At 44.0% G+C, this 27975-nt stretch overlaps 1 protein-coding gene and 1 long non-coding RNA gene across 5 annotated transcripts in view; both read left to right on the top strand.

Moving 5' to 3' along the window:
- The window catches only part of LOC100498645, a 94024-nt gene that overhangs the window by 26956 nt on the left and 39093 nt on the right, over positions 1–27975 (top strand). The window lies entirely within an intron of this gene.
- On the top strand, positions 955–27115 carry LOC101734743. 2 transcript variants are annotated; one of them, XR_004222188.1, is made up of 4 exons: positions 955–1118; positions 1494–1565; positions 26653–26735; positions 26904–27115. It is a non-coding gene; the product is annotated as an uncharacterized LOC101734743 (long non-coding RNA). The 2 variants fall into 2 exon arrangements; XR_004222189.1 differs by lacking the exon at positions 955–1118 and adding an exon at positions 1176–1293.

The raw sequence follows: 27975 nt of genomic DNA on the forward strand, positions 1-27975 counted from the left end.
TTATTGATTTTGGGTAACAAAGGTGGGGGGTAACAGTACACATAATTGCGTCTTACGTGTTATATTCATTCAAAGTTATACATTGTATTAAAACTTAAAAATAAAAAGGGGAAAGAAAGAAGGAATGGGGTAGGGATGTCCCTCTAGCGAGCTGGGTTATAGATTGTTTGTAGAAGTCCGGTTCTTTGGAAGATAGCCGGTGAAACCATGTTGCGCTGTAGGTGCTGTAGTGTTCCAGAAAGGCTGAATAAGTGGACATGTCCAAAATATGTGCAGCAATGAGCCTTTGTCTTTGTTGCATCTCAAGCAGATATCGCTGGTATCCTTATAAATTAGTTTCAGTTTGGAAGGGGTATAGTACCATCTTGTAGCAATTTTATCATTTGTTTCTTGGATTCTACGGCATCGAGAGCTTGTACAGAGAAAAGGGAATCATTTAACCATGAAATAAACCCAATAGGGCTGTTCTGCCCCAATAAGGGGTAATTATATCTTAGTTGGGATCAAGTACAGGTACTGTTTTATTATTACAGAGAAAAGGGAATCATTTAACCATGAAATAAACCCAATAGGGCTGTTCTGCCCCAATAAGGGGTAATTATATCTTAACAGTACCTGTACTTGATCCCAACTAAGATATAATTACCCCTTATTGGGGCAGAACAGCCCTATTGGGTTTATTTAATGGTTAAATGATTCCCTTTTCTCTGTAATAATAAAACAGTACCTGTACTTGATCCCAACTAAGATATAATTACCCCTTATTGGGGCAGAACAGCCCTATTGGGTTTATTTCATGGTTAAATGATTCCCTTTTCTCTGTAATAATAAAACAGTACCTGTACTTGATCCCAACTAAGATATAATTACCCCTTATTGGGGCAGAACAGCCCTATTGGGTTTATTTAATGGTTAAATGATTCCCTTTTTTTGTAATAATAAAACAGTACCAGCAGTTGATATCTATTTATTTCATTCTTTTGGGTGGACTTCTCTTTTAATCTTTTGTTTGTTTCCTCAGTGCTCTCTGCTGCCCCAAGTGGCCGGTATCTCCCCTATAAATACCCGCTCAGAGGGCCAGGCCGGCCTTTATAAAATGGCTGCTCACAAAGCAACAGGTAAGAACTCAGAGCTTGAACTTGTTTCTTTTTTTATTCTTTTTTTTTTTATATTATGTTTGATTCAAATACAGATATGTTTGTACAGGTATTTCATGCTCAGCCCATGTGAATTACAGGGCTCTCTGATACAATTAATGCCATGTGCAAACAACTCTAGCACAGGCTTCAAGCAGTGAGTAGGCCTCAGTTTGTATCAGTAACTCAGGGCAGGAGGGTTCATTGAGCCTCACACTGAGCATGTCAGACTGATACACAATCATTGTTGGGTTTGAATCTGGTTTCTGCCTAGTGAAGTTACTTAGCAGGAATTAAAATAAAATAAATATTCTTACTGTGGGCTGAGTATAACATTTTATTTTTTTCCCCCTTAAGGTTTCCAGAAATACATAAATACAAAGAGAAATGAAGAGCAAAGGATCTGAGATTCTCTGTTCACTGAAACAGGTGAGGTTTATATATAAACTGCCTCCTACTATAAAATGTATATATAAATATAAATGTATAATATGGTCTTTATATAGTTCAGCTGGTTTAGTTCATGCTAGCTAATGCAGTTTTTGCACTGATTAAAGTGCTACGGGTGGGGGGGTACATGGGGGTACCACTGTGATACAGGTGGGGGGGTACATGGGGGTGCCAGTGTGCTACAGGCGGGGGGTACATGGAGGTGCCAGTGTGCTACAGGTGGGGGGGGTGCCAGTGTGCTACAGGCGGGGGGGTACATGGGGGTGCCAGTGTGCTACAGGCAGGGGGTACATGGGGGTGCCAGTGTGCTACAGGCGGAGGGGTACATGGGGGTGCCAGTGTGCTACAGGCGGGGGGGTACATGGGGGTGCCAGTGTGCTACAGGCAGGGGGTACATGGGGGTGCCAGTGTGCTACAGGTGGGGGGGGTACATGGAGGTGCCAGTGTGCTACAGGTGGGGGGGGTGCCAGTGTGCTACAGGTGGGGGGGGTACATGGAGGTGCCAGTGTGCTACAGGTGGGGGGGGTGCCAGTGTGCTACAGGTGGGGGGGGTACATGGGGGTGCCAGTGTGCTACAGGCGGAGGGGGTACATGGGGGTGCCAGTGTGCTACAGGCGGAGGGGGTACATGGGGGTGCCAGTGTGCTACAGGCGGGGGGGTACATGGGGGTGCCAGTGTGCTACAGGCAGGGGGTACATGGGGGTGCCAGTGTGCTACAGGTGGGGGGGTACATGGGGGTGCCAGTGTGCTACAGGCAGGGGGTACATGGGGGTGCCAGTGTGCTACAGGCAGGGGGTACATGGGGGTGCCAGTGTGCTACAGGCGGGGGGGTACATGGGGGTGCCAGTGTGCTACAGGTGGGGGGGGTACATGGGGGTGCCAGTGTGCTACAGGTGGGGGGGTACATGGGGGTGCCAGTGGTGCTACAGGTGGGGGGGGTACATGGGGGTGCCAGTGTGCTACAGGTGGGGGGGGTACATGGGGGTGCCAGTGTGCTACAGGCGGGGGGGTACATGGGGATGCCAGTGTGCTACAGGCGGGGGGGTACATGGGTGTGCCAGTGTGCCCTGGGAGCCAGGGGGACACTTCCCTGAAAGAGAATCCATGTTGCGAGTGGTACAGCTGCTAGAGGTGGGGGCTGCTCCATAGTTGGGACTTGCTCTGTAAGGGCCCTGCAGGGCATCTCTCTAAGTTGTGGCTCTGGCTTTGATGATCCGCTGTGCCAATTCCAGTGAAGGTAACCCCCCTATGGAACTTCTGAATGGTTGTGTCCTCTTTAGAACCCCTGGCTCCCAGGGCAAACTGGGAACTTGTTGTGCAGTCCCGTCTGTATCACTGAAATATTGTCCTTATGACTGAAATATTGGCATGTAAATGTATAAATAATTTCATCATACTGTCCTAGGCACATGTGCGCCATATGCCCTCTTTATATTCTTGGCTTCATTTTGATAAATGTGTATTCCTGCCCTTAATTCAAAAGGAATACTGGGCCATATGCCCTCTATAGGAATACTGGGCCCTATGCCCTCTATAGGAATACTGGGCCCTATGCCCTCTATAGGAATACTGGGCCCTATGCCCTCTATAGGAATACTGGGCCCTATGCCCTCTATAGGAATACTGGGCCCTATGCCCTCTATAGGAATACTGGGCCCTATGCCCTCTATAGGAATACAGGGCCATATGCCCTCTTTATATTCTTGGCTTCTTGCCATTAAATGTGTATTCCTGCCTTTAATTTCAAAAGGAATACAGGGCCATATGCCCTCTATATATTCTTGGCTTCTTGCCATTAAATGTGTATTCCTGCCTTTAATTTCAAAAGGAATACTGGGCCATTTGCCCGCTATAGGAATACAGGGCCATATTCCCTCTTTATATTCTTGGCTTCATGCCATTAAATGTGTATTCCTGCCCTTAATTCAAAAGGAATACTGGGCCATTTGCCCGCTATAGGAATACTGGGCCATATGCCCTCTATAGGAATACAGGGCCCTATGCCCTCTATAGGAATACAGGGCCCTATGCCCTCTATAGGAATACTGGGCCATATGCCCTCTATAGGAATACTGGGCCCTATGCCCTCTATAGGAATACTGGGCCCTATGCCCTCTATAGGAATACTGGGCCCTATGCCCTCTATAGGAATACAGGGCCATATGCCCTCTTTATATTCTTGGCTTCTTGCCATTAAATGTGTATTCCTGCCTTTAATTTCAAAAGGAATACTGGGCCCTATGCCCTCTATAGGAATACTGGGCCCTATGCCCTCTATAGGAATACTGGGCCATATGCCCTCTATAGGAATACTGGGCCATATGCCCTCTTTATATTCTTGGCTTCATGCCATTAAATATGTATTCCTGCCCTTAATTCAAAAGGAATACTGGACCCTATCTCCTCTATAGGAATACTGGGCCCTATGCCCTCCATAGGAATACTGGGCCCTATGCCCTCTATAGGATTACAGGGCCATATGCCCCTTTAATGCTGCCCCTATGAATCCTGGGAGGTAGAGTTCCTGGGGCTGGCACTTATCAGAAAGAGCCCAAGTTGGGGGGCAGTTTGGCTGCTAGAGGGGGGGCTGCTCCGGCTGGGATTGATGGGCTGCAAGGCGCCTGCAGTTCTTCTTTCACTGAAGTTGTAACTCTTACTTTGAAACAGCCATTTTAATTCTAATGAAAGGTTAATAACTCTTGGTACTTGGCTTAATGCAGAATCAGTGTGTATTCCCATCTTTCCTTCCAGTGGGATACAGGGCCATATGCCCTTTTATACTGCCCCCCTTTAATATGCTTGGACTCGTGCCAGTAAATGTGTATTCCTGCCCTTAATGCAAAAGGAATATAGGGCCATATGCCCTCTTTATATTTTTAGCTTGATGCAGGTTAAATGTGTATTCCTGCCCTTTATTCAAATGGAATATAGGGCCATATGCCCTCTATAGGAATACAGGGCCCTATGCCCTCTTTATATTCTTGGCTTCATGCCATTAAATGTGTATTCCTGCCCTTAATTCAAAAGGAATACTGGGCCATATGCCCTCTTTATATTCTTGGCTTCATGCCATTAAATGTGTATTCCTGCCCTTAATTCAAAAGGAATACTGGGCCATTTGCCCGCTATAGGAATACTGGGCCATTTGCCCGCTATAGGAATACTGGGCCATATGCCCTCTATAGGAATACAGGGCCATATGCCCTCTATAGGAATACAGGGCCATATGCCCTCTATAGGAATACAGGGCCATATGCCCTCTATAGGAATACAGGGCCATATTCCCTCTTTATATTCTTGGCTTCATGCCATTAAATGTGTATTCCTGCCCTTAATTCAAAAGGAATACTGGGCCATTTGCCCGCTATAGGAATACTGGGCCATATGCCCTCTATAGGAATACAGGGCCATATGCCCTCTTTAGGAATACAGGGCCCTATGCCCTCTATAGGAATACAGGGCCATATGCCCTCTATAGGAATACAGGGCCATATGCCCTCTTTATATTCTTGGCTTCATGCCATTAAATGTGTATTCCTGCCCTTAATTTCAAAAGGAATACTAGGCCATATGCCCTCTTTATATTCTTGGCTTCTTGCTATTAAATGTGTATTCCTGCCCTTTATTCAAAAAGAATACTGTGCCATATGCCCTCTTTAGGAATACAGGGCCATATGCCCTCTATAGGAATACAGGGCCATATGCCCTCTTTATATTCTTGGCTTCATGCCATTAAATATGTATTCCTGCCTTTAATTTCAAAAGGAATACAGGGCCATATGCCCTCTTTAGGAATACAGGGCCATATGCCCTCTATAAGAATACAGGGCCATATGCCCTCTATAGGAATACAGGGCCATTTGCCCTCTATAGGAATACAGGGCCATATGCCCTCTTTATATTCTTGGCTTCATGCTATTAAATGTGTATTCCTGCCCTTAATTCAAAAAGAATACTGGGCCATATGCCCTCTTTAGGAATACAGGGCCATATGCCCTCTATAGGAGTACAGGGCCATATGCCCTCTATAGGAGTACAGGGCCATATGCCCTCTATAGGAGTACAGGGCCATATGCCCTCTATAGGAGTACAGGGCCATATGCCCTCTATAGGAGTACAGGGCCATATGCCCTCTATAGGAGTACAGGGCCATATGCCCTCTATAGGAGTACAGGGCCATATGCCCTCTATAGGAGTACAGGGCCATATGCCCTCTATAGGAGTACAGGGCCATATGCCCTCTATAGGAGTACAGGGCCATATGCCCTCTATAGGAGTACAGGGCCATATGCCCTCTATAGGAGTACAGGGCCATATGCCCTCTATAGGAGTACAGGGCCATATGCCCTCTATAGGAGTACAGGGCCATATGCCCTCTATAGGAGTACAGGGCCATATGCCCTCTATAGGAGTACAGGGCCATATGCCCTCTATAGGAGTACAGGGCCATATGCCCTCTATAGGAGTACAGGGCCATATGCCCTCTTTATATTCTTGGCTTCATGCCATTAAATGTGTATTCCTGCCCTTAATTCAAAAGGAATACAGGGCAATATGCCCTCTTTAGAAATACAGGGCCATATGCCCTCTTCAGGAATACAGGGCCATATGCCCTCTTTATATTCTTGGCTTCATGCCATTAAATGTGTATTCCTGCCCTTAATTCAAAAGGAATACAGGGCCATATGCCCTCTTTAGGAATACAGGGCCATATGCCCTCTTTATATTCTTGGCTTCATGCTGGTAAATGTGTATTCCTGCCCTTAATTCAAAAAGAATACAGGGCCATATGCCCTCTTTACATTCTTGGCTTCATGCTATTAAATGTGTATTCCTGCCCTTAATTCAAAAAGAATACAGGGCCATATGCCCTCTTTACATTCTTGGCTTCATGCCATTTAATGTGTATTCATGCCCTTAATTCAAAAAGAATACTGGGCCATATGCCCTCTTTAGGAATACTGGGCCATATGCCCTCTTTAGGAATACAGGGCCATATGCCCTCTTTATATTCTTGGCTTCATGCCATTAAATGTGTATTCCTGCCCTTAATTTCAAAAGGAATACTGGGCCATATGCCCTCTATAGGAATACAGGGCCATATGCCCTCTTTATATTCTTGGCTTCATGCCATTAAATGTGTATTCCTGCCCTTAATTCAAAAGGAATACAGGGCCCTATGCCCTCTATAGGAATACAGGGCCCTATGCCCTCTATAGGAATACGGGGCCATATGCCCTCTATAGGAATAATGGGCCATTTGCCCTCTATAGGAATACAGGGCCCTATGCCCTCTTTATATTGTTGGCTTCATGCTATTAAATGTGTATTCCTGCCCTTAATTTCAAAAGGAATACTGGGCCATATGCCCTCTTTATATTCTTTGCTTCATGCCATTAAATGTGTATTCCTGCCCTTAATTTCAAAAGGAATACTGGGCCATATGCCCTCTATAGGAATACTGGGCCATTTGCCTTCTATAGGAATACAGGGCAATATACCCTTTATTGGAATACAGGGCAATATACCCTTTATAGGAATACAGGGCCCTATGCCCTCTATAGGAATACAGGGCAATATACCCTTTATAGGAATACTGGGCCATATGCCCTCTTAAGGAATACAGGGCCATATGCCCTCTATAGGAATACTGGGCCCTATCCCTTTATAGGAATACAGGGCCATATGCCCCTTTAATGCTGCCCCTATGAATCCTGGGAGTTCCTGGGGCTGGCACTTATCAGTAAGAGCCCAAGTTGGGGGGCAGTTTGGCTGCTAGAGGGGGGGCTGCTCCGGCTGGGATTGATGGGCTGCAAGGCGCCTGCAGTTCTTTCACTGAAGTTGTAGCTCTCGCTTTGAAACAGCCATTTTAATTCTAATGAAAGGTTAATAACTCTTGGTACTTGGCTTAATGCAGAATCAGTGTGTATTCCCATCTTTCCTTCCAGTGGGATACAGGGCCATATGCCCTTTTATACTGCCCCCCTTTAATATGCTTGGACTCATGCCAGTAAATGTGTATTCCTGCCCTTTTAAAAGGAATACAGGGCCCTATGCCCTCTATAGGAATACAGGGCCATATGCCCTCTTTATATTCTTGGCTTTATGCTGTTAAATGTGTATTCCTACCCTTAATGCAAAAGGAATACAGGGCCATATGCCCTCTTTATATTTTTGGCTTCATTCTGTTAAATGTGTATTCCTACCCTTTATTCAAAAGGAATACAGGGCCATATGCCCTCTATAGGAATACAGGGCCATATGCCCTCTATAGGAATACAGGGCCATATGCCCTCTATAGGAATACAGGGCCATATGCCCTCTATAGGAATACAGGGCCATATGCCCTCTATAGGAATACAGGGCCATATGCCCTCTATAGGAATACAGGGCCATATGCCCTCTATAGGAATACAGGGCCATATGCCCTCTATAGGAATACAGGGCCATATGCCCTCTTTAGATTCTTGCCTTTATGCTTGTAAATGTGTATTCCTGCCCTTAATGCAAAAGGAATACAGGGCCATATGCCCTCTATAGGAATACAGGGCCATATGCCCTCTTTATATTCTTGGCTTCATGCTATTAAATGTGTATTCCTGCCCTTAATTCAAAAGGAATACAGGGCCATATGCCCTCTATAGGAATACAGGGCCATATGCCCTCTATAGGAATACAGGGCCATATGCCCTCTATAGGAATACAGGGCCATATGCCCTCTATAGGAATACAGGGCCATATGCCCTCTATAGGAATACAGGGCCATATGCCCTCTATTGGAATACAGGGCCATATGCCCTTTATAGGAATACAGGGCCATATGCCCTCTATAGGAATACAGGGCCATATGCCCTCTATAGGAATACAGGGCCATATGCCCTCTATAGGAATACAGGGCCATATGCCCTCTATAGGAATACAGGGCCATATGCCCTCTATTGGAATACAGGGCCATATGCCCTCTATAGGAATACAGGGCCATATGCCCTCTATAGGAATACAGGGCCATATGCCCTCTTTATATTCTTGGCTTCATGCCATTAAATGTGTATTCCTGCCCTTAATTCAAAAGGAATACAGGGCCATATGCCCACTATAGGAATACAGGGCCCTATGCCCTCTTTATATTCTTGGCTTCATGCCATTAAATGTGTATTCCTGCTCTTAATTCAAAAGGAATACAGGGCCATATGCCCTCTATAGGAATACAGGGCCATATGCCCTCTATAGGAATACAGGGCCATATGCCCTCTATTGGAATACAGGGCCATATGCCCTCTATAGGAATACAGGGCCATATGCCCTCTATAGGAATACAGGGCCATATGCCCTCTTTATATTCTTGGCTTCTTGCCATTAAATGTGTATTCCTGCCATTCAAAAGGCATACAGGGCCATATGCCCTCTATAGGAATAATGGGCCATATGCCCTCTTTATATTCTTGGCTTCATGCCATTAAAATTGTATTCCTCCCCTTAATTTCAAAAGGAATACTGGGCCATATGCCCTCTATAGGAATACAGGGCCATTTGCCCTCTATAGGAATACAGGGCCATTTGCCCTCTATAGGAATACAGGGCCATTTGCCCTCTATAGGAATACAGGGCCCTATGCCCTCTATAGGAATACAGGGCCCTATGCCCTCTATAGGAATACAGGGCCCTATGCCCTCTATAGGAATACAGGGCCCTATGCCCTCTATAGGAATACAGGGCCCTATGACCTCTATAGGAATACAGGGCCATATGCCCTCTATAGGAATACAGGGCCATATGCCCTCTATAGGAATACAGGGCCATATGCCCTCTATAGGAATACAGGGCCATATGCCCTCTATAGGAATACAGGGCCATATGCCCTCTATAGGAATACAGGGCCATATGCCCTCTATAGGAATACAGGGCCATATGCCCTCTATAGGAATACAGGGCCATATGCCCACTTTATATTCTTGGCTTCATGCCATTAAATGTGTATTCCTGCCCTTAATTCAAAAGGAATACAGGGCCATATGCCCTCTTTATATTCTTGGCTTCTTGCCATTAAATGTGTATTCCTGCCATTCAAAAGGCATACAGGGCCATATGCCCTCTATAGGAATAATGGGCCATATGCCCTCTTTATATTCTTGGCTTCATGCCATTAAAATTGTATTCCTCCCCTTAATTTCAAAAGGAATACTGGGCCATATGCCCTCTATAGGAATACAGGGCCATTTGCCCTCTATAGGAATACAGGGCCATTTGCCCTCTATAGGAATACAGGGCCCTATGCCCTCTATAGGAATACAGGGCCCTATGCCCTCTATAGGAATACAGGGCCCTATGCCCTCTATAGGAATACAGGGCCCTATGCCCTCTATAGGAATACAGGGCCCTATGCGCTCTTTATATTGACGGCTTCATGCTATTAAATGTGTATTCCTGCCCTTAATTTCAAAAGGAATACTGGGCCATATGCCCTCTTTAGGAATACAGGGCCATATGCCCTCTTTATATTCTTGGCTTCATGCTATTAAATGTGTATTCCTGCCCTTAATTCAAAAAGAATACTGTGCCATATGCCCTCTTTAGGAATACTGGGCCATATGCCCTCTTTAGGAATACAGGGCCATATGCCCTCTATAGGAATACAGGGCCCTATGCCCTCTATAGGAATACAGGGCCCTATGCCCTCTATAGGAATACAGGTCCATATGCCCTCTAGGAATACAGGTCCATATGCCCTCTTTAGGAATACAGGGCCATATGCCCTCTATAGGAATACAGGGCCCTATGCCCTCTATAGGAATACAGGGCCCTATGCCCTCTATAGGAATACAGGGCCATATGCCCTCTTTAGGAATACAGGGCCATATGCCCTCTTTAGGAATACAGGGCCCTATGCCCTCTATAGGAATACAGGGCCATATGCCCTCTATAGGAATACAGGGCCATATGCCCTCTTTATATTCTTGGCTTCATGCCATTAAATGTGTATTCCTGCCCTTAATTTCAAAAGGAATACAGGGCCATATGCCCTCTTTAGGAATACAGGGCCATATGCCCTCTTTAGGAATACAGGGCCATATGCCCTCTTTAGGAATACAGGGCCATATGCCCTCTTTAGGAATACAGGGCCATATGCCCTCTTTAGGAATACAGGGCCATATGCCCTCTTTAGGAATACAGGGCCATATGCCCTCTATAGGAATACAGGGCCATATGCCCTCTATATATTCTAGGCGTTTTGCCATTAAATGTGTATTCCTGCCTTTAATTTCAAAAGGAATACAGGGCCATATGCCCTCTATAGGAATACAGGGCCATATGCCCTCTATAGGAATACTGGGCCATATGCCCTCTTTATATTCTTGGCTTCATGCCATTAAATGTGTATTCCTCCCCTTAATTTCAAAAGGAATACTGGGCCATATGCCCTCTATAGGAATACAGGGCCATTTGCCCTCTTTAGGAATACAGGGCCATATGCCCTCTATAGGAATACAGGGCCATATGCCCTCTATAGGAATACTGGGCCATATGCCCTCTTTATATTCTTGGCTTCATGCCATTAAATGTGTATTCCTCCCCTTAATTTCAAAAGGAATACTGGGCCATATGCCCTCTATAGGAATACAGGGCCCTATGCCCTCTTTATATTGTTGGCTTCATGCCATTAAATGTTTATTCCTGCCCTTAATTTCAAAAGGAATACTGGGCCATATGCCCTCTATATATTCTTGGCTTCATGCCATTAAATGTGTATTCCTGCCCTTAATTCAAAAGGAATACAGGGCCATATGCCCTCTATATATTCTTGGCTTCATGCCATTAAATGTGTTTTCCTGCCCTTAATTCAAAAGGAATACAGGGCCATATGCCCTCTTTAGATATACAGGGCCATATGCCCTCTTTATATTCTTGGCTTCATGCCATTAAATGTGTATTCCTGCCCTTAATTCAAAAGGAATACAGGGCCATATGCCCTCTATAGGAATACAGGGCCATATGCCATCTTTATATTCTTGGCTTCATGCTATTAAATGTGTATTCCTGCCCTTAATTCAAAAAGAATACAGGGCCATATGCCCTCTTTATATTTTTGGCTTCATGCCATTTAATGTGTATTCCTGCCCTTAATTCAAAAAGAATACTGGGCCATATGCCCTCTTTAGGAATACAGGGCCATATGCCCTCTTTAGGAATACAGGGCCATATGCCCTCTTTAGGAATACAGGGCCATATGCCCTCTATAGGAATACAGGGCCATATGCCCTCTTTAGGAATACAGGGCCATATGCCCTCTTTATATTCTTGGCTTCATGCCATTAAAAGTGTATTCCTCCCCTTAATTTCAAAAGGAATACTGGGCCATATGCCCTCTATAGGAATACAGGGCCATTTGCCCTCTATAGGAATACAGGGCCATTTGCCCTCTATAGGAATACAGGGCCATATGCCCTCTTTATATTCTTGGCTTCATGCTATTAAATGTGTATTCCTGCCCTTAATTCAAAAAGAATACAGGGCCATATGCCCTCTTTAGGAATACAGGGCCATATGCCCTCTTTAGGAATACAGGGCCATATGCCCTCTATAGGAATACAGGGCCATATGCCCTCTTTAGGAATACAGGGTCATATGCCCTCTTTATATTCTTGGCTTCATGCCATTAAATGTGTATTCCTGCCCTTAATTTCAAAAGGAATACAGGGCCATATGCCCTCTTTAGATATACAGGGCCATATACCCTCTTTATATTCTTGGCTTCTTGCCATTAAAAGTGTATTCCTCCCCTTAATTTCAAAAAGAATACTGGGCCATATGCCCTCTATAGGAATACAGGGCCATTTGCCCTCTATAGGAATACAGGGCCATATGCCCTCTTTATATTCTTGGCTTCATGCTATTAAATGTGTATTCCTGCCCTTAATTCAAAAAGAATACAGGGCCATATGCCCTCTTTAAATTTTTGGCTTCATGCCATTTAATGTGTATTCCTGCCCTTAATTCAAAAAGAATACTGGGCCATATGCCCTCTTTAGGAATACTGGGCCCTATGCCCTCTTTAGGAATACAGGGCCATATGCCCTCTATAGGAATACAGGGCCATATGCCCTCTTTAGGAATACAGGGCCATATGCCCTCTATAGGAATACAGGGCCATATGCCCTCTTTAGGAATACAGGGCCATATGCCCTCTTTATATTCTTGGCTTCATGCCATTAAATGTGTATTCCTGCCCTTAATTTCAAAAGGAATCAGGGCAATATGCCCTCTATAGGAATACAGGGCCATATGCCCTCTATATATTCTTGGCTTCTTGCCATTAAATGTGTATTCCTGCCTTTAATTTCAAAAGGAATATTGGGCCATATGCCCTCTACAGGAATACAGGGCCATTTGCCCTCTATAGGAATACAGGGCCCTATGCCCTCTTTATATTGTTGTCTTCATGCTATTAAATGTGTATTCCTGCCATTAATTTCAAAAGGAATATTGGGCCATATGCCCTCTACAGGAATACAGGGCCATTTGCCCTCTTTAGGAATACAGGGCCATATGTCCTCTTTATATTCCTGGCTTCATGCTATTAAATGTGTATTCCTGCCCTTAATTCAAAAGGAATACTGGGCCCTATGCCCTCTATAGGAATACAGGGCCATATGCCCACTATAGGAATATTGGGCCATATTCCCTCTTTATATTCTTGGCTTCATGCCATTAAATGTGTATTCCTGCCCTTAATTCAAAAGGAATACTGGGCCATATGCCCTCTATAGGAATACAGGGCCATATGCCCTCTTTATATTCTTGGCTTCATGCCATTAAATGTGTATTCCTGCCCTTAATTCAAAAGGAATACTGGGCCATATGCCCGCTATAGGAATACTGGGCCATATGCCCGCTATAGGAATACTGGGCCATATGCCCGCTATAGGAATACAGGGCCATATGCCCTCTATAGGAATAATGGGCCATATGCCCTCTTTATATTCTTGGCTTCATGCCATTAAATGTGTATTCCTGCCCTTAATTTCAAAAGGATTACTGGGCCATATGCCCTCTTTAGGAATACAGGGCCATATGCCCTCTATAGGAATACAGGGCCATATGCCCTCTATATATTCTTGGCTTCATGCCATTAAATGTGTATTCCTGCCCTTAATTCAAAAGGAATACAGGGCCATATGCCCTCTATATATTCTTGGCTTCATGCCATTAAATGTGTATTCCTGCCCTTAATTCAAAAGGAATACAGGGCCATATGCCCTCTATATATTCTTGGCTTCATGCCATTAAATGTGTATTCCTGCCCTTAATTCAAAAGGAATACAGGGCCATATGCCCTCTTTAGATATACAGGGCCATATGCCCTCTTTACATTCTTGGCTTCATGCCATTTAATGTGTATTCCTGCCCTTAATTCAAAAAGAATACTGGGCCATATGCCCTCTTTAGGAATACAGGGCCATATGCCCTCTTTAGGAATACAGGGCCATATGCCCTCTTTAGGAATACAGGGCCATATGCCCTCTATAGGAGTACAGGGCCATATGCCCTCTATAGGAGTACAGGGCCATATGCCCTCTTTAGGAATACAGGGCCATATGCCCTCTTTATATTCTTGGCTTCATGCCATTAAATGTGTATTCCTGCCCTTAATTCAAAAGGAATACAGGGCAATATGCCCTCTTTAGAAATACAGGGCCATATGCCCTCTTCAGGAATACAGGGCCATATGCCCTCTTTATATTCTTGGCTTCATGCCATTAAATGTGTATTCCTGCCCTTAATTCAAAAGGAATACAGGGCCATATGCCCTCTATAGGAATACAGGGCCATATGCCCTCTTTACATTCTTGGCTTCATGCCATTTAATGTGTATTCCTGCCCTTAATTCAAAAAGAATACTGGGCCATATGCCCTCTTTAGGAATACAGGGCCATATGCTTTCTTTAGGAATACAGGGCCATATGCCCTCTTTAGGAATATAGGGCCATATGCCCTCTATAGGAGTACAGGGCCATATGCCCTCTTTATATTCTTGGCTTCATGCTATTAAATGTGTATTCCTGCCCTTAATTCAAAAAGAATACAGGGCCATATGCCCTCTTTACATTCTTGGCTTCATGCCATTTAATGTGTATTCCTGCCCTTAATTCAAAAAGAATACTGGTCCATATGCCCTCTTTAGGAATACAGGGCCATATGCTTTCTTTAGGAATACAGGGCCATATGCCCTCTATAGGAGTACAGGGCCATATGCCCTCTTTAGGAATACAGGGCCATATGCCCTCTTTATATTCTTGGCTTCATGCCATTAAATGTGTATTCCTGCCCTTAATTCAAAAGGAATACAGGGCCATATGCCCTCTATAGGAATACAGGGCCATATGCCCTCTTTATATTCTTGGCTTCATGCCAGTAAATGTGTATTCCTTCCCTTAATTTCAAAAGGAATACAGGGCCATATGCCCTCTATAGGAATAATGGGCCATTTGCCCTCTATAGGAATACGGGGCCATATGCCCTCTATAGGAATACTGGGCCATATGCCCTCTATAGGAATACAGGGCCCTATGCCCTCTTTATATTGTTGGCTTCATGCTATTAAATGTGTATTCCTGCCCTTAATTTCAAAAGGAATACTGGGCCATATGCCCTCTATAGGAATACTGGGCCATTTGCCTTCTATAGGAATACAGGGCCATATGTCCTCTTTATATTCTTGGCTTCTTGCCATTAAATGTGTATTCCTGCCCTTAATTTCAAAAGGAATACTAGGCCATATGCCCTCTATAGGAATACAGGGCCATATGCCCTCTATAGTAATACAGGGCCATATGCCCTCTTTATATTCTTGGCTTCTTGCCATTAAATGTGTATTCCTGCCCTTAATTTCAAAAGGAATACTGGGCCATATGCCCTCTATAGGAATAATGGGCCATATGTCCTCTATAGGAATACAGGGCAATATACCCTTTATAGGAATACAGGGCAATATACCCTTTATAGGAATACAGGGCCCTATGCCCTCTCTAGGAATACAGGGCAATATACCCTTTATAGGAATACTGGGCCATATGCCCTCTTTATATTCTTGGCTTCATGCCATTAAATATGTATTCCTGCCCTTTATTCAAAAGAAATACTGGACCCTATCTCCTCTATAGGAATACTGGGCCCCATGCCCTCTATAGGAATACAGGGCCATATGCCCCTTTAATGCTGCCCCTATGAATCCTGGGAGTTCCTGGGGCTGGCACTTATCAGTAAGAGCCCAAGTTGGGGGGCAGTTTGGCTGCTAGAGGGGGGGATGCTACGGCTGGGATTGATGGGCTGCAAGGCGCCTGCAGTTCTTCTTTCACTGAAGTTGTAGCTCTTACTTTGAAACAGCCATTTTAATTCTAATGAAAGGTTAATAACTCTTGGTACTTGGCTTAATGCAGAATCAGTGTGTATTCCCATCTTTCCTTCCAGTGGGATACAGGGCCATATGCCCTTTTATACTGCCCCCCTTTAATATGCTTGGACTCGTGCCAGTAAATATGTATTCCTGCCCTTTTAAAAGGAATACAGGGCCCTATGCCCTCTATAGGAATACAGGGCCATATGCCCTCTTTATATTCTTGGCTTTATGCTATTAAATGTGTATTCCTACCCTTAAAGGAGAAGGAAAGGCTACACAAGAGTTAATCTGTAAGAGCAGGCTTACCATCTGTGGTCTCAACGCTGCCCTTAAGTCTCCCCATATCCGGTTCGTTTAGGTGCACTAAATCCAAAGCGCTGCAAAAACCACTGAGTTGTGTCAGGAACGCTCCCATGATGCATCGCGCTTCTGAAGACTTCACGACTTCTAATCCAGGCAGCACATGCGCAGTCTGCAGAAGTCGTGGACGCGCTCAGGCAGGCGCGCTCTCCCTCTTCACCCTCTGGACCGGCCTCTAGGAGCGCGCACCATAAGCGCATGCGCAGAAAAGGACGCGCGCCTAGGCTGGGGGAAGGAAGGAAGCTTGCGCATGCGCAGTACAGACGCCGAAGGAACGGAAGAGGGCGAACAACTTCAAAGATGGCCGCGCCATTCTTTAGATAGAGCAAAAAGTTTAAAGTAAGATTTTATAAGTTTTTCTTAATATAATTGGCCCCAAAGTGTAGCGTTTTTGTTTATCAATACTAGCACTATGTAATGGTAGTATTTATAAATTTTGCCTTTCCATTTCCTTTAATGAAAAAGGAATACAGGGCCATATGCACTCTATAGGAATACAGGGCCATATGCCCTCTATAGGAATACAGGGCCATATGCACTCTATAGGAATACAGGGCCATATGCCCTCTATAGGAATACAGGGCCATATGCCCTCTATAGGAATACAGGGCCATATGCCCTCTATAGGAATACAGGGCCATATGCCCTCTATAGGAATACAGGGCCATATGCCCTCTATAGAAATACAGGGCCATATGCCCTCTATAGGAATACATGGCCATATGCCCTCTATAGCAATACAGGGCCATATACCCTCTATAGCAATACAGGGCCATATACCCTCTATAGGAATACAGGGCCATATGCCCTCTATAGAAATACAGGGCCATATGCCCTCTATAGGAATACATGGCCATATGCCCTCTATAGAAATACAGGGCCATATGCCCTCTATAGCAATACAGGGCCATATACCCTCTTTATATTCTTGCCTTTATGCTTGTAAATGTGTATTCCTGCCCTTAATGCAAAAGGAATATAGGGCTATATGCCCTCTTTATATTCTTGGCTTTATGCTTGTAAATGTGTATTCCTGCCCTTAATGCAAAAGGAATACAGGGCCATATGCCCTCAATAGGAATACAGGGCCATATGCCCTCTATAGGAATACAGGGCCATATGCCCTCTATTGGAATACTGGGCCATATGCCCTCTTTATATTCTTGGCTTTATGCTTGTAAATGTGTATTCCTGCTCTTAATTCAAAAGGAATACAGGGCCATATGCCCTCAATAGGAATACAGGGCCATATGCCCTCAATAGGAATACAGGGCCATATGCCCTCTATAGGAATACTGGGCCATATGCCCTCTTTATATTCTTGGCTTTATGCTTGTAAATGTGTATTCCTGCTCTTAATTCAAAAGGAATACAGGGCCATATGCCCTCAATAGGAATACAGGGCCATATGCCCTCTATAGGAATACAGGGCCATATGCCCTCTATAGGAATACAGGGCCATATGCCCTCTATAGGAATACAGGGCCATATGCCCTCTATAGGAATACAGGGCCATATGCCCTCTATAGGAATACAGGGCCATATGCCCTCTATAGGAATACAGGGCCATATGCCCTCTTTATATTCTTGGCTTCTTGCCATTAAATGTGTATTCCTGCCCTTAATTTCAAAAGGAATACTAGGCCATATGCCCTCTATAGGAATACAGGGCCATATGCCCTCTATAGTAATACAGGGCCATATACCCTCTTTATATTCTTGGCTTCTTGCCATTAAATGTGTATTCCTGCCCTTAATTTCAAAAGGAATACTGGGCCATATGCCCTCTATAGGAATACAGGGCCATATGCCCTCTTTATATTCTTGGCTTCTTGCCATTAAATGTGTATTCCTGCCCTTAATTTCAAAAGGAATACTAGGCCATATGCCCTCTATAGGAATACAGGGCCATATGCCCTCTATAGGAATACAGGGCCATATGCCCTCTATAGGAATACTGGGCCATATGCCCTCTTTATATTCTTGGCTTCATGCCATTAAATGTGTATTCCTGCCCTTAATTTCAAAAGGAATACTGGGCCATATGCCCTCTATAGGAATACAGGGCCATTTGCCCTCTATAGGAATACAGGGCCATATGTCCTCTTTATATTCTTGGCTTCATGCTATTAAATGTGTATTCCTGCCCTTAATTCAAAAGGAATACTGGGCCCTATGCCCTCTATAGGAATACAGGGCCATATGCCCACTATAGGAATATTGGGCCATATTCCCTCTTTATATTCTTGGCTTCATGCTATTAAATGTGTATTCCTGCCCTTAATTCAAAAAGAATACTGGGCCATATGCCCTCTTTAGGAATACAGGGCCATATGCCCTCTTTAGGAATACAGGGCCATATGCCCTCTTTAGGAATACAGGGCCATATGCCCTCTTTAGGAATACAGGGCCATATGCCCTCTTTAGGAATACAGGGCCATATGCCCTCTTTAGGAATACAGGGCCATATGCCCTCTATAGGAATACTGGGCCCTATGCCCTCTTTATATTGTTGTCTTCATGCTATTAAATGTGTATTCCTGCCCTTAATTTCAAAAGGAATACTGGGCCATATGCCCTCTATAGGAATACAGGGCCATTTGCCCTCTATAGGAATACAGGGCCATATTCCCTCTTTATATTCTTGGCTTCATGCTATTAAATGTGTATTCCTGCCCTTAATTCAAAAAGAATACTGGGCCATATGCCCTCTTTAGGAATACAGGGCCATATGCCCTCTTTACATTCTTGGCTTCATGCCATTTAATGTGTATTCCTGCCCTTAATTCAAAAAGAATACTGGGCCATATGCCCTCTTTAGGAATACAGGGCCATATGCCCTTTTTAGGAATACAGGGCCATATGCCCTTTTTAGGAATACAGGGCCATATGCCCTCTTTAGGAGTACAGGGCCATATGCCCTCTATAGGAGTACAGGGCCATATGCCCTCTATAGGAGTACAGGGCCATATGCCCTCTATAGGAATACAGGGCCATATGCCCTCTATAGGAATACAGGGCCATATGCCCTCTTTAGAAATACAGGGCCATATGCCCTCTTTATATTCTTGGCTTCATGCCATTAAATGTGTATTCCTGCCCTTAATTCAAAAGGAATACAGGGCCATATGCCCTCTTTAGGAATACAGGGCCATATGCCCTCTTTATATTCTTGGCTTCATGCTGGTAAATGTGTATTCCTGCCCTTAATTCAAAAAGAATACAGGGCCATATGCCCTCTTTAGGAGTACAGGGCCATATGCTTTCTTTAGGAATACAGGGCCATATGCCCTCTTTAGGAATACAGGGCCATATGCCCTCTTTATATTCTTGGCTTCATGCCATTAAATGTGTATTCCTGCCCTTAATTTCAAAAGGAATACTGGGCCATATGCCCTCTATAGGAATACAGGGCCATATGCCCTCTTTATATTCTTGGCTTCATGCCATTAAATGTGTATTCCTGCCCTTAATTCAAAAGGAATACAGGGCCATATGCCCTCTTTAGGAATACAGGGCCATATGCCCTCTTTATATTCTTGGCTTCATGCTGGTAAATGTGTATTCCTGCCCTTAATTCAAAAAGAATACAGGGCCATATGCCCTCTTTAGGAGTACAGGGCCATATGCTTTCTTTAGGAATACAGGGCCATATGCCCTCTTTATATTCTTGGCTTCATGCCATTTAATGTGTATTCCTGCCCTTAATTCAAAAAGAATACTGGGCCATATGCCCTCTTTAGGAGTACAGGGCCATATGCTTTCTTTAGGAATACAGGGCCATATGCCCTCTTTAGGAATACAGGGCCATATGCCCTCTATAGGAGTACAGGGCCATATGCCCTCTTTATATTCTTGGCTTCATGCTATTAAATGTGTATTCCTGCCCTTAATTCAAAAAGAATACAGGGCCATATGCCCTCTTTACATTCTTGGCTTCATGCCATTTAATGTGTATTCCTGCCCTTAATTCAAAAAGAATACTGGGCCATATGCCCTCTTTAGGAATACAGGGCCATATGCCCTCTTTATATTCTTGGCTTCATGCCATTTAATGTGTATTCCTGCCCTTAATTCAAAAAGAATACTGGGCCATATGCCCTCTTTAGGAGTACAGGGCCATATGCTTTCTTTAGGAATACAGGGCCATATGCCCTCTTTAGGAATACAGGGCCATATGCCCTCTATAGGAGTACAGGGCCATATGCCCTCTTTATATTCTTGGCTTCATCCTATTAAATGTGTATTCCTGCCCTTAATTCAAAAAGAATACAGGGCCATATGCCCTCTTTACATTCTTGGCTTCATGCCATTTAATGTGTATTCCTGCCCTTAATTCAAAAAGAATACTGGGCCATATGCCCTCTTTAGGAATACAGGGCCATATGCTTTCTTTAGGAATACAGGGCCATATGCCCTCTTTAGGAATACAGGGCCATATGCCCTCTATAGGAGTACAGGGCCATATGCCCTCTTTAGGAATACAGGGCCATATGCCCTCTTTATATTCTTGGCTTCATGCCATTAAATGTGTATTCCTGCCCTTAATTTCAAAAGGAATACTGGGCCATATGCCCTCTATAGGAATACAGGGCCATATGCCCTCTTTATATTCTTGGCTTCATGCCATTAAATGTGTATTCCTGCCCTTAATTCAAAAGGAATACAGGGCCATATGCCCTCTATAGGAATACAGGGCCATATGCCCTCTTTATATTCTTGGCTTCATGCCATTAAATGTGTATTCCTGCCCTTAATTCAAAAGGAATACAGGGCCATATGCCCTCTATAGGAATACAGGGCCATATGCCCTCTTTATATTCTTGGCTTCATGCCATTAAATGTGTATTCCTGCCCTTAATTTCAAAAGGAATACAGGGCCATATGCCCTCTTTATATTCTTGGCTTCATGCCATTAAATGTGTATTCCTGCCCTTAATTTCAAAAGGAATACAGGGCCATATGCCCTCTATAGGAATAATGGGCCATTTGCCCTCTATAGGAATACAGGGCCCTATGCCCTCTTTATATTGTTGGCTTCATGCTATTAAATGTGTATTCCTGCCCTTAATTTCAAAAGGAATACAGGGCCATATGCCCTCTATAGGAATAATGGGCCATTTGCCCTCTATAGGAATACAGGGCCCTATGCCCTCTTTATATTGTTGGCTTCATGCCATTAAATGTGTATTCCTGCCCTTAATTTCAAAAGGAATACAGGGCCATATGCCCTCTATAGGAATAATGGGCCATTTGCCCTCTATAGGAATACAGGGCCCTATGCCCTCTTTATATTGTTGGCTTCATGCCATTAAATGTGTATTCCTGCCCTTAATTTCAAAAGGAATACTGGGCCATATGCCCTCTATAGGAATACTGGGCCATTTGCCTTCTATAGGAATACAGGGCCATATGTCCTCTTTATATTCTTGGCTTCATGCCATTAAATGTGTATTCCTGCCCTTAATTTCAAAAGGAATACTGGGCCATATGCCCTCTATAGGAATAATGGGCCATATGCCCTCTATAGGAATACAGGGCAATATACCCTTTATAGGAATACAGGGCAATATACCCTTTATAGGAATACAGGGCCCTATGCCCTCTATAGGAATACAGGGCAATATACCCTTTATAGGAATACTGGGCCATATGCCCTCTTTAGGAATACAGGGCCCTATGCCCTCTATAGGAATACTGGGCCATTTGCCCTCTATAGGAATACAGGGCCATAAGCCCTCTTTATATTCTTGGCTTCATGCCATTAAATATGTATTCCTGCCCTTAATTCAAAAGAAATACTGGACCCTATCTCCTCTATAGGAATACTGGGCCCCATGCCCTCTATAGGAATACTGGGCCCTATCCCTTTATAGGAATACAGGGCCATATGCCCCTTTAATGCTGCCCCTATGAATCCTGGGAGTTCCTGGGGCTGGCACTTATCAGTAAGAGCCCAAGTTGGGGGGCAGTTTGGCTGCTAGAGGGGGGGCTGCTCCGGCTGGGATTGATGGGCTGCAAGGCGCCTGCAGTTCTTCTTTCACTGAAGTTGTAGCTCTTACTTTGTAACAGCCATTTTAATTCTAATGAAAGGTTAATAACTCTTGGTACTTGGCTTAATGCAGAATCAGTGTGTATTCCCATCTTTCCTTCCAGTGGGATACAGGGCCATATGCCCTTTTATACTGCCCCCCTTTAATATGCTTGGACTCGTGCCAGTAAATATGTATTCCTGCCCTTTTAAAAGGAATACAGGGCCCTATGCCCTCTATAGGAATACAGGGCCATATGCCCTCTTTATATTCTTGGCTTCTTGCCATTAAATGTGTATTCCTGCCATTCAAAAGGCATACAGGGCCATATGCCCTCTATAGGAATAATGGGCCATATGCCCTCTTTATATTCTTTTCTTCATGCCATTAAAAGTGTATTCCTCCCCTTAATTTCAAAAGGAATACTGGGCCATATGCCCTCTATAGGAATACAGGGCCATTTGCCCTCTATTGGAATACAGGGCCCTATGCCCTCTATAGGAATACAGGGCCCTATGCCCTCTATAGGAATACAGGGCCCTGTGCGCTCTTTATATTGACGGCTTCATGCTATTAAATGTGTATTCCTGCCCTTAATTCAAAAGGAATACAGGGCCATATGCCCTCTTTAGGAATACAGGGCCATATGCCCTCTTTAGGAATGCAGGGCCATATGCCCTCTTTAGGAATACAGGGCCATATGCCCTCTTTAGGAATACAGGGCCATATGCCCTCTATAGGAATACTGGGCCATATGCCCTCTATATATTCTTGGCGTTTTGCCATTAAATGTGTATTCCTGCCTTTAATTTCAAAAGGAATACAGGGCCATATGCCCTCTATAGGAATACTGGGCCATATGCCCTCTTTATATTCTTGGCTTCTTGCCATTAAATGTGTATTCCTGCCTTTAATTTCAAAAGGAATACAGGGCCATATGCCCTCTATAGGAATACTGGGCCATATGCCCTCTTTATATTCTTGGCTTCATGCCATTAAATGTGTATTCCTGCCCTTAATTTCAAAAGGAATACTGGGCCATATGCCCTCTATATATTCTTGGCTTCATGCCATTAAATGTGTATTCCTGCTCTTAATTCAAAAGGAATACAGGGCCATATGCCCTCTTTAGATATACAGGGCCATATGCCCTCTTTATATTCTTGGCTTCATGCCATTAAATGTGTATTCCTGCCCTTAATTCAAAAGGAATACAGGGCCATATGCCCTCTTTAGGAATACAGGGCCATATGCCCTCTTTATATTCTTGGCTTCATGCCATTAAATGTGTATTCCTGCCTTTAATTTCAAAAGGAATACAGGGCCATATGCCCTCTATAGGAATACAGGGCCATTTGCCCTCTATAGGAATACAGGGCCATATGCCCTCTTTATATTCTTGGCTTCATGCTATTAAATGTGTATTCCTGCCCTTAATTCAAAAAGAATACAGGGCCATATGCCCTCTTTATATTTTTGGCTTCATGCCATTTAATGTGTATTCCTGCCCTTAATTCAAAAAGAATACTGGGCCATATGCCCTCTTTAGGAATACAGGGCCATATGCCCTCTTTAGGAATACAGGGCCATATGCCCTCTATAGGAATACAGGGCCATATGCCCTCTTTAGGAATACAGGGCCATATGCCCTCTTTATATTCTTGGCTTCATGCCATTAAATGTGTATTCCTGCCCTTAATTCAAAAAGAATACTGGGCCATATGCCCTCTTTAGGAATACTGGGCCATATGCCCTCTTTAGGAATACTGGGCCATATGCCCTCTATAGGAATACAGGGCCATATGCCCTCTTTAGGAATACAGGGCCATATGCCCTCTTTAGGAATACAGGGCCATATGCCCTCTTTAGGAATACAGGGCCATATGCCCTCTTTAGGAATACAGGGCCATATGCCCTCTATAGGAATACAGGGCCATATGCCCTCTTTAGGAATACAGGGCCATATGCCCTCTTTATATTCTTGGCTTCATGCCATTAAATGTGTATTCCTGCTCTTAATTTCAAAAGGAATCAGGGCAATATGCCCTCTATAGGAATACAGGGCCATATGCCCTCTATATATTCTTGGCTTCTTGCCATTAAATGTGTATTCCTGCCCTTAATTTCAAAAGGAATATTGGGCCATATGCCCTCTACAGGAATACAGGGCCATTTGCCCTCTTTAGGAATACAGGGCCATATGCCCTCTTTATATTCTTGGCTTCATGCCATTAAATGTGTATTCCTGCCCTTAATTTCAAAAGGAATACTGGGCCATATGCCCTCTATAGGAATACAGGGCCATTTGCCCTCTATAGGAATACAGGGCCATATGTCCTCTTTATATTCTTGGCTTCATGCTATTAAATGTGTATTCCTGCCCTTAATTCAAAAGGAATAATGGGCCCTATGCCCTCTATAGGAATACAGGGCCATATGCCCACTATAGGAATATTGGGCCATATTCCCTCTTTATATTCTTGGCTTCATGCTATTAAATGTGTATTCCTGCCCTTAATTCAAAAAGAATACAGGGCCATATGCCCTCTTTAGGAATACAGGGCCATATGCCCTCTTTAGGAATACAGGGCCATATGCCCTCTATAGGAATACTGGGCCCTATGCCCTCTTTATATTGTTGTCTTCATGCTATTAAATGTGTATTCCTTCCCTTAATTTCAAAAGGAATACTGGGCCATATGCCCTCTATAGGAATACAGGGCCATATGCCCTCTTTATATTCTTGGCTTCATGCTATTAAATGTGTATTCCTGCCCTTAATTCAAAAAGAATACTGGGCCATATGCCCTCTTTAGGAATACAGGGCCATATGCCCTCTATAGGAATACTGGGCCATATGCCCTCTTTAGGAATACAGGGCCATATGCCCTCTATAGGAATACTGGGCCATATGCCCTCTATAGGAATACTGGGCCATATGCCCTCTATAGGAATACAGGGCCTTATGACCTCTATAGGAATACAGGGCCATATGCCCTCTATAGGAATACTGGGCCATATGCCCTCTATAGGAATACTGGGCCATATGCCCTCTATAGGAATACAGGGCCTTATGCCCTCTTTAGGAATACAGGGCCCTATGCCCTCTATAGGAATACAGGGCCTTATGCTCCTTTAATGCTGCCCCTATGAATCCTGGGAGTTCCTGGGGCTGGCACTTATCAGTAAGAGCCCAAGTTGGGGGGCAGTTTGGCTGCTAGAGGGGGGGCTGCTACGGCTGGGATTGATGGGCTGCAAGGCGCCTGCAGTTCTTCTTTCACTGAAGTTGTAACTCTTACTTTGAAACAGCCATTTTATTTCTAATGAAAGATTAATAACTCTTGGTACTTGGCTTAATGCAGAATCAGTGTGTATTCCCATCTTTCCTTCCAGTGGGATACAGGGCCATATGCCCTTTTATACTGCCCCCCTTTAATATGCTTGGACTCGTGCCATTAAATGTGTATTCCTGCCCTTAATTCAAAAGGAATACAGGGCCATATGCCCTCTTTATATTCTTGGCTTCATGCTGTTAAATGTGTATTCCTGCCCTTAATTCAAAAGGAATACAGGGCCCTATGCCCTCTTTATATTCTTGGCTTCATGCTGTTAAATGTGTATTCCTGCCCTTAATTCAAAAGGAATACAGGGCCCTATGCCCTCTATAAGAATACAGGGCCCTATGCCCTCTATAAGAATACTGGGCCATATGCCCTCTATAGGAATACTGGGCCATATGCCCTCTATAGGAATACTGGGCCATATGCCCTCTATAGGAATACTGGGCCATATGCCCTCTATAGGAATACTGGGCCATATGCCCTCTATAGGAATACTGGGCCATATGCCCTCTATACGAATACTGGGCCATATGCCCTCTATAGGAATACTGGGCCATATGCCCTCTATAGGAATACTGGGCCATATGCCCTCTATAGGAATACTGGGCCATATGCCCTCTATAGGAATACTGGGCCATATGCCCTCTATAGGAATACTGGGCCATATGCCCTCTATAGGAATACTGGGCCATATGCCCTCTTTCATATACGTTGTAGATTATTCCCCATTTATATTCTTGGTTTCAGTACTTATCTTTGTTTTGCAAATGCATATTTTAGATTACATAAATAACTGCTTTTTACAAACCATAATTTGTTTTAACTTTATAAAAAATTCTTATCTGTGTACATGATACTATGGCACATTGGGGAGGGGGAAATTATCCCCTGTTCCTGCCTTTCATTTTCCATTTATCCTTCCCTTCTATGTTTTTCAGAAGCCCAGTGAGGAATCCCCATAAAGGAGAGTGAGAGGAACGAGACGAGGGGCGGCAGTTATGGGCAGAGCTCGCTGGGTGAGGTTGGTATCTGTGCCAGTCTCTCCCCCATTCCTCTAATAAACACCGTAACGATCAGTCGCTAAACGTCTATGGGAGGTGGGACAGTGGGACGGCAGAGGGATTTGTTCTATAAAACTTACCGTTTGGTTTCGGCGGCTCACTGATGTTTCCATTGGTTTCTCTTGCAGATCCTACTAAGGCCCCTTCCCATCACAATGAAGGATTTTCTGTCTAAATTGTATTTCTGGAAATTGTAATGTTGTAAAACTGTTTTGGAAATTGTATATTTGGAATTGTGTATATAAATTGTTATGGTTCTAAAGGTCCATTATGGAGCTCCAGGGAACAGCACTGTCACTGCTTCACTCATTTACACAATTAAACGCACTGACAATAAGGATCCACTCGCTGATTTGTTTGACTTCTCTGAGCTAAAGGGTCGATGCCAGTGGCAGAATATAAGGAGATGGGGGGCATTTGTAACTGGGTTACTTTTACCATGGGGTGCTGATTATAATTTAGTCATAGTCAAGGTATATTATCATGGCCTGTTGGCATTGCATATTCCCAGTGTAAAGCAATGATAGAATCCACTAGAAGCGCAGCTTTCAGACGTGATATTAAGATCCTTCCTATGTTTGTCTTTTGCCCCCCAGTCGTAACTGTAAATACAACCGGGCAGGATTTATAAGCCCAATGTATAAAAGCCTATTGGCAAGTACCTTCATTAATAAGGCTAATTTATCTGCTGTTGAATGTTTGTGCCACCATTAGGTTTGGGGGTAAGTAGAGAGTTTGCCTTTTCCAGAATAATCCTGCTGCCACTTGTCCAACTCACTGCCGCCCAACTCACTGCCGCCCAACAGAAGGAATGGGATCCATTTAAAGCACTAAATAGGGATCTTAAAACACCAGAGTTTGGAACAAATTGCAGCATTTTGCATTTAAAAGTATTTTGGCTGGCTGTCTGCACAAACCATTCCTAAGTGCCATTACTGATTGTTACTCCATTTCTGTCGGCCAAGGTGCCCAAACACATTCAGCTTTGAGTCTCTTTCTGACGAATGTTTGGGTATCGGACGTTTAAATGCAACGAAATGTAACATTCAGACTGACAGTGTAGGATAAAGCTCTAATAATAACTAATTGGAGGATAATCTGGACATGAAATACTTGGCAGAGACCAATCATATGAAAGTGTCTTCCAATTGTGCCCCCCCAAAGGATATTGTGATTAAGAACAGAATGTGCCGGAAGGTT

The sequence above is a fragment of the Xenopus tropicalis genome, chromosome 4 (genome assembly GCF_000004195.4).
Source record: "Xenopus tropicalis strain Nigerian chromosome 4, UCB_Xtro_10.0, whole genome shotgun sequence".
Classification (NCBI taxonomy): Eukaryota; Metazoa; Chordata; class Amphibia; order Anura; family Pipidae; genus Xenopus; species Xenopus tropicalis.